The 7896-nt window shown below is 39.6% G+C and overlaps 1 long non-coding RNA gene across 1 annotated transcript in view; it reads left to right on the forward strand.

The window, feature by feature from the left end:
- LOC112493629 overlaps positions 1-907 on the forward strand; it is a 1459-nt gene extending 552 nt beyond the window's left edge. Inside the window, exons 2-3 of the long non-coding RNA XR_003058090.1 lie at positions 375-656; positions 798-907. This is a non-coding gene — a long non-coding RNA (uncharacterized LOC112493629). The remainder of the gene's footprint in view (positions 1-374; positions 657-797) is intronic.
- Positions 908-7896: the final 6989 nt, after the last annotated feature.

Raw genomic sequence — 7896 nt, forward strand, 5'->3', positions numbered from 1 at the left:
TTTTGATTTTTTTTTTTTTTTTTTTTTTTTTTGGAGAATGACGGGGATCGTTATTCTTCAAGGAATCAGACGGATGGATCTGTCTCTTTGGGGGGCTTTGTTCGTTTTTGGAAACTCTTTGTATTTCTTTGTGTTCTTGTAATTGAGGTTATATGTGATTTGCTTACTGGACGGGATCATGAACTTCTCTTGATGTGGGTAAGTCGGATCTGTTTATCTTTATTTTTTTTTCTCTTCACGTTTCCTGCCCCTTTCGTCATGGCTATCGGACTTTGAGAATTAATCTCATTGGGCTTTGGTAATTTTGTTGGGTTTTTATGGGAATGGAAATAAAAAATATATAATTCCATCATAGGAAATTACGCATATTTCAGGTGCTCTTGTCGGATCGAGGTGAGAGAATGCAAACACGCCTGGGCATGGAGAGATTTACCCCATTAATGGAAAGCTAGGTGGATTATTAATTGAACACGAGAATTTGAGATTTGGGAATGACTATGAAAACGTATACCACTGGGGCATCCTGCCGAACGAGAAGAAGATAAACAGAGTATCCGGTTAAAAACATTGGAATAATTCGACCAGGTGGTACCGAAGAGACCAGGCTCGATTAGGGATTTAATTCAAGTAGAATAAATACCCTGGTCCAGATGGGGGTAGGCATTGGTGGAGTCAATTTGATTTCTCTATAATTACCAATCGTACAGTATCAATACTGACTTTATAATTCACTATAAATATTATCTTCCCACCCAATACCGTGCCAATAATTACTTTAATCAATATACCTCTTACAGGGAATCGTTCCGGCTGAAGGATCTTTATGGAGGAGGATTCAGTTTTAAGAATACCAAAATTAAAGAAAAATATAGAAAATTTTTTTTTTCGCAAATATCAAAATTCCAATCCCTAACCCCATACAATAAACGTGTGGATTTGAAAATGGCGGCTCCGTACAAGAGCCAACCCCGCTTATTATTATTTTTTGTCTCTCGATCCTCGCCTGAACTCATCAATCTTACTCCGGGCACGGAAATCTGTCATATCGCGACGTGAGGTCACCCTTATACACCTCCCTCTGGAGTGGGCCGGTATCGCCGAGGATGGGGTGACCCCGTGAACTCCACACGCTTCTCAAGAATGGCCAGGAGGCTTTATTGTAACTTTTCCCAACGACCGTGCTTGCCTTATATCTTTATACGAAAGAACAAGTTACAAATATCTATCCACCCCTCTGGCAGCGTACTACCCTTACCACCACCACCACCCTCACCTCCACCTCCACCAACATCACCACCACGACCAATGATAACGCGCACATAGGCAACCCTTAATCTTTTATCCTATTGAATCAAACTTCCAGCCAGAAATATAACTCGAGGCGCACCCCTTCGTTCCCTTGTACTTTCTTGAGGTTTACTCAAACCCAACTATTTCCACTATTTTCCTTGTTCCATTTTGCCGTTCTAGTTACTCGCTGCGATTATTACTTTTTTCTTTCTTTCTTTTCTTCACTATCGTCCTTTATTACTCTCTTGTGATAACAAGCCCATTGTCAAATTTTTCACTTGATGAATTTATAACCATACCCTAGTCATCTGCCAAGAGCTTCGATGCTTTACGCTCAAATGCTCATTTATTTATTTTTCTGAATTTTAGGTAAACCATCTTTTTTTGGTTGATTACACAATTTTACGAAATAATGATTCTGGGCGATTATACTTTTCAAATTACCTAATCATGGTAAATACTGGTTACTTTGCTTTTTTATAATAATACCATATATCGATACTATGTTTTTTTAAAATAGTTTCTATCTCACAAATATTATCGACAGTATACTTCTTAATGATTCGTACTGGATAAATATTATTGACACTTCCGTATCGGAAAATAGTCACTTATAGCCGCTCAGAGACATTGAAAGCAACTTATTACTTTTTCCGAGTTTATTACGTTTATCTAATAACGGGTAGGTATGGTATACAAAAAAACAAAAAGGTTCGGTACTCTCAAACGGCTTGATGGTAGGAGGGTGGGTGGTGGAGTGAGGTGGGGAAGTAATAATAAAGAAGAGGAAATGCCAGAGTAGTATACTAAAACGGTATCGGTATCAGAAGAGGACATATATATATCATTATGCATAGTATATATATATATATACACACACGCATATGAGTACGCAACATAACCCACGTACGAGTACGTATAGTGAAACGAAATGAAACGAAATGGCTACGGCGGCTTAAGCTACCAATCAGAGACACGCGAGGACCCTAGTCAAGGCTTCCTCGCCGTTAATCTCGATGGGGCCTGAGGCCCAATTGCCGGCCCCGTACAGTCCCCGGTATCTCGCATGCCAGAATTCGAATCCGAACGCACGAGTCCATAGCGATAATCGCAATTTGCCCTTTGGCTAGTGGCTTCCATTTCACGGCTGCAATTTTTGCTTTAATACAGTGGCGGCCTTGCATTTATTTAACTTCGATTCTATTTCTTTGTTCACGAGCACTTCTGACGGGCATCCAAATTTCGGATCGATTACCGTCAGAAATATTTCTTGATACTGATAAATCAAATTGACGTTATTCCATTGTTATCAAATTTTTTTTTTAAGCTTCGGTACCACCGTGTCTATTGAGATACCCTGATACGAAAAAGATGATAATTTTTTCAGGGATCTATTAATCTTCAATTTTTTGACGTCTGTCATCTTAAATTTGACAGCTGTCATTTTTTTACATTTTATTCTGTTGCTGAATCTTATTTTTCTTTTTTTTTCCCCATTTTATTATATTCATTTTTCAAGTATGTCCTTGTCATAACGATACTCGGCTGTAACGATACACGTATTATTTTAGATAACACCGAATCACAGTTTTAGGGTAAAATCTCGTTTTGGGGCAATTATTAAAATTGACAGCAGATACACTCGACTCGACGATGGCGTGAAGAAGGCAGTTCCAAATGATTTTGGTAAATTGCCGTGTATAAGCTAGTCGTCGGACACGCCTTGGCGTACAGCTGAATGACGCGGAGCTTCATAATGCGGATCAGCCCGAAGCTACGACATTTGCCGTCTGGCCAATTGTCAGTGAAAGAAGTCTGGACGACTCACCCACTTTTCAAGCTTTACGCACGCGATCATTCATTACGTCCGACACGAATATTCACGAGTTGTATCCGCCAGTCGTGAACCAGCTGCTCAAACATTCGACGCGTACACGTGGTATACGACGATTTCGATGTTGTCCAACGAAAGGCGCGGAGCTCGAACAAAAATCGTAGCTGGTTATTGGAATTACGTAATATAGTGTAATTCCTTGGATCAATAGCGAACGTTATAAATTTTCTTGTAGTATATCTATAACGATCAGAGTGACGTATTGACTTCCTGAAACTGTACCGACAGTCGGACCACCTACCACTACGAGTGGCAGTTCTTCATTGTTGATCGATCGAACTGGAGGCTAGTAAGGTTTGCTCAATGAAAAATGGTCCTGGGCTGAGAAAGGGAAAAAGAGACTAGCGAGCCTACGTACTTGTATATATTTATTAATTTTATTATGGTTAGTGGCATGTATATATATGTATATATTATCTGGAAGAAATATATGTAATATAATATTGTATTATAGGTTGAGATCAATTACGTTTGTAACTATAGTATTGGAGTGCGGTAGGTGCGTATATATATAGGCGCTACTAAAGACGTACTATTAAAAGAAGCAAAGTAAAGGAAGCGTCTACCCATGCATCGCGTGGCCAAACGAGAGGACAGCCTACGGCCAAGAGATCACGATGCGTAATGGCTCGATTTATATTCAGAGTTGCGGCTAATAGCCGAAGAAATTAGCAGGTGGGTGCAGAGAGACCTGGCTGATTCCTTACACGTTGGCCCTGTAGCATAGCTCAAACCTGATTGGTCAGTTTCTATCCAGCTTCCTTGGCGATACTTTGAAATGTGTTACTATATGCCTGTGGGAACGAACCCTTTACTTTACTTTCTTTTTTTTTTTTTTCGTTTTTCCTCTTTGGAGGAACGAATCCTGGAATTCGCAAATTGATACCAGCCGCTCTTTGGTGTTTAGAACCTTTTAAAGCGAGAAGATTTTGTCTGAAGGAGGATATACTTTTTTTTTATTTAAGTGATTAGGTTAGGGGCAACGTATCTGTAGTGGTAGGCCTGGTTTTAGGGTATATGAGAAACCGACTGAATGGTCTATATACAGTGGACAGATATGATGGAACCCTTTAAGACGGTGATTTTGGAATTTCATAATAAGCAGGGATATTCTTGAAATTGGTGGATCTTTTTGGGGCTTTTTCAAAACTGACCAATAATTTTTATAAACGTTTTGGATATGCAAAGTCAATGAGGGTGATCGGTACTTAATGGGTAGTTCGAGCTGGAGATGATTTTGGCCCTATCGGTCTGCAATTTTACCTGGATTTATAAAAAAACAAATTAGTTTATTATAATTTTTTTATCGTTATCGTCGTTTTGGTAACGCGTTATATTGATATCAATTTTTATGAATGTGTTTAAGATTTTGGTATTTTGAAAAATTTATCAAATTTTTTTTTTTTTTCCTAAATCGTTATAACGAGTCTTGTATCTCTTCGCACTGATCCCAGCATCCCTTAACGGATTTTCTACTCGAGTCAATTAAGGAAAAGCTTTTCCGTTTCCTTCGGATCTCATCGGCCCCGCGTCCTAATCTCCCGAGACAAGACCCTCCACTCACTCGTAGTCTGAAGATCCGAAATAAATTCCAACTGCACGGTAAACCCACGTCCCATTGAAGATTACGGATGCAAGCTATGGGATTATAAGGAGTGCGTGCCTCCCGTAAAAACAAACCCCTAATTTTTCGATCTAGATAAACGTCTTCGAACCACCTGGGTGTTCCTTACCAAGACAAAGGACCCAGCCTCGTTTCCTACGATTACGTAACAAATTTTTGAATATTTTTTTTCAATATTAACCTCTAAGAATCTCCATCCAAAAATTAATACGAAAAATCCACCTGCCACGTTTTTACAAAAATTTGTCACGAAACAACCCTACCGAACTTTCCAAAACACCATGTACATATACGTCGAACTGTCTCGATACAAAATTATCCCACAGTCAATGAAAAGTCCAATTTCAATTCGACCCTCTTTCGTAGGGCGAAAGAAAAAACAAATTTTTTTCACTCGTCAAACTGTATCAATGACCGAACCGAAGTGACCCGAACACTCACGAAGCGTTGCCGATTCGAAATCGAGCGCATAGAAACGCGCCCGAATGGGACAATGACTTGGTAAAAAGACAAAAGAATTAAATGCCGACATTAACGGGCGGAATGCATTTTTCATGGGACATTTTCAATTTGTCCTGCGCTACGCTGATATACCGGGTGGTTTAGGAGGTATTCCGTCGCCTTTTTTTTTTTTTTAATACCAGCCTTAATTCCAGTTCTCTCACGGATTAAGGTAGGTAGCGACTAGGCTGGGTATAGATATATATACAATATATATACGTATATATGCTTCGCTACGAAGGAAAAGCGAAATGGTGGTCAGGAGGAGGTGGCTAGGGGGGACAGGAACTCCCTTTAAAAATATATCAGGATTTTAGAAGGATTCCGAATAATAACCTTAAGAAATATCAAATGCTATAGTTACTGTACAATGGGTTGAATTTTTCGCACAATGTGAACCATTCATCCAATTTTCTATTTGTGCCTCATCGAGTCGAACGGAAGTGACGTATCTTCCTCTTTTTGTTTCTTTAACGTCTATTCTATCTCTCTCTCTCTCTCTCACTTTTCGGTCTCTAGTCGAGATACTATTCGAAACGTTCACCATATATCTCATCTCTGATACACGTCGAAAATCGAAATGTCTCGAGTGAGATTATTTTTGAATTTTTTTTCTTCCTTTTCCTTTCTTTACATCCATTCAGGAAATTGCGTTTCGACGAGATCCTCTTTCCTTTTTGCTTTTTTTTTTTTTTATTTTCCTCAGAACGACGGATTGCCCACCCTGTGTCCCGTTCGATAAATCATTGGATCATTGCGAATGGACCGATAAAGATAATTTAGAAAAATTAAATTTTTGTTATCTTTGTTAACAATTTTGATAATAAATAATTTTCATGCACGAGAATAAATACGACGGATCATCAAATAAGCATTGGAACTCGTGACGATCGATAAAATGTTTTAATCATATACCAAGAAGAGCCTTGGAGTCCCATAAGGAGTGATACATCTTATCAATCATATCCGTAAAGAAAAATATTTTTTTTTTCGTAAAACTAGAAAATCCAATAATCCCGAAGGACTCTCGTAGCTGGATGCTCATACGTACATAGGAGACTCAGGACGCTACCGATACGAATCTACGGGCTATCCGATCAATCAATGGTACTGGCGTTTGACGTGAGAATCACAACGTAATAAGAAGCGTCCTTCTCCACTAGCAGGAGAAAACAGCCCCAGGAACCCAGCAACCTAGATTAATGGGGGGTGGTTCCTGGCATCCTTCGGGATCGTTCCCATCAGAAAAAAGGACAAAAGAGAACGTGGAGTCCTGTATAAGGAATCTCTAGACAGATCATTTATATATATATATATGTATATATATGCCCCCCATAAATATATACCTGTATACACATACTTAGCCCATATATACACAATGCCTACAGTACAAAAATACACGATACAATGAATTGACACCAGAACCCTTATATACCTATAGCTAATCTGTTCCCTTATCACTGACCAAGTTTAATCAGTCTTATCGATCCTATCGATAAGACGAAAGAAAAGATTTTAATAAAATAATACCCAGACGTGAATTTACTGAAATAAAATTTTTTTTTTTCATGTAGACACTGTCTCCGTCCTTTATGAGAACTGTCTTCTAAAGGATCAAGAATGAGAATCCTTATCTATGACTTTAATGCCAATCCCTCCTTTCAGTGGGAATAATTGATAAGATTAATTTATTTTTAAAATGCCCAAGTTGAAAAAGAGAATTTCGACCTGTAGAATTCAATATACGTATCTATCGTGCGTCTCTTATCCCAGGCAGGAGACAATGATCCTGACGAGAAGACGGTAAGGCAAAGCCGAACTGAATTCCGTCTGCCTCTAGCGTAATCCTGTTTCCTAGCAATACTTAAGATAATGCCCGTTGCTAATGGAATTCGATTGTCAAAGAGGATTCCCCGGGCGCTAACGTAGTTCATCCAAGTGACGCAGAGAGACCGAAGCTGGTGGCTGGACCACGTGGGAACGTCAAAGCCCGAAATCGTGCCGTATAAATGAAAATTTTAAACCAAATTGAGTTTCAAATTTGGTCCGTACAAAGCATCGTGATTGCATTGAAATATTTTTTTGACAGTTGAAAAAAATTTTTTATATCTGTCAAGTGTCATTGAAATCGTCATTTTTCATAGTGATCGGTACCAATGATTTTTCTACTTCATTCCTCAGGGGGGCCTATGGGTATCCAAGATGGCTGAGGTTGTACATATCCAGAATCGTTTCCTGGCGCGGTGGTAAGGAAGAAAAGGATGCTCCCGGAATGAGAGTCGAATCCCGTCATGTCCAGGCAATGTCCCCCGCTGCGAGACACGTTCGTAATGACCGGCCCGATCTTATCATCTACGTAGCTCAGGCTTCCCCGCCATTGTCCACTTATCTTGACTGCCTGGCTGCCTCCTTGGCTCGTTGGCTTTGCTCGCCGCGGCTGCCTCGCTTACTTGCTTACTTGCAAAGCCCTGAGCTGGATTACTTGGTTACCTTGATATACCTTGCTTCTGCGCCGGTTAGATGCATTGCCGTACCTAACCTCTGTCTGGGACTCTGGCCTCCTTGAATTCTTGGCTTTTGCTCTCTG

Source organism: Cephus cinctus, unplaced genomic scaffold, assembly GCF_000341935.2.
Source record: "Cephus cinctus unplaced genomic scaffold, Ccin1 Ccin1_scaffold0123, whole genome shotgun sequence".
Lineage (NCBI taxonomy): Eukaryota > Metazoa > Arthropoda > Insecta > Hymenoptera > Cephidae > Cephus > Cephus cinctus.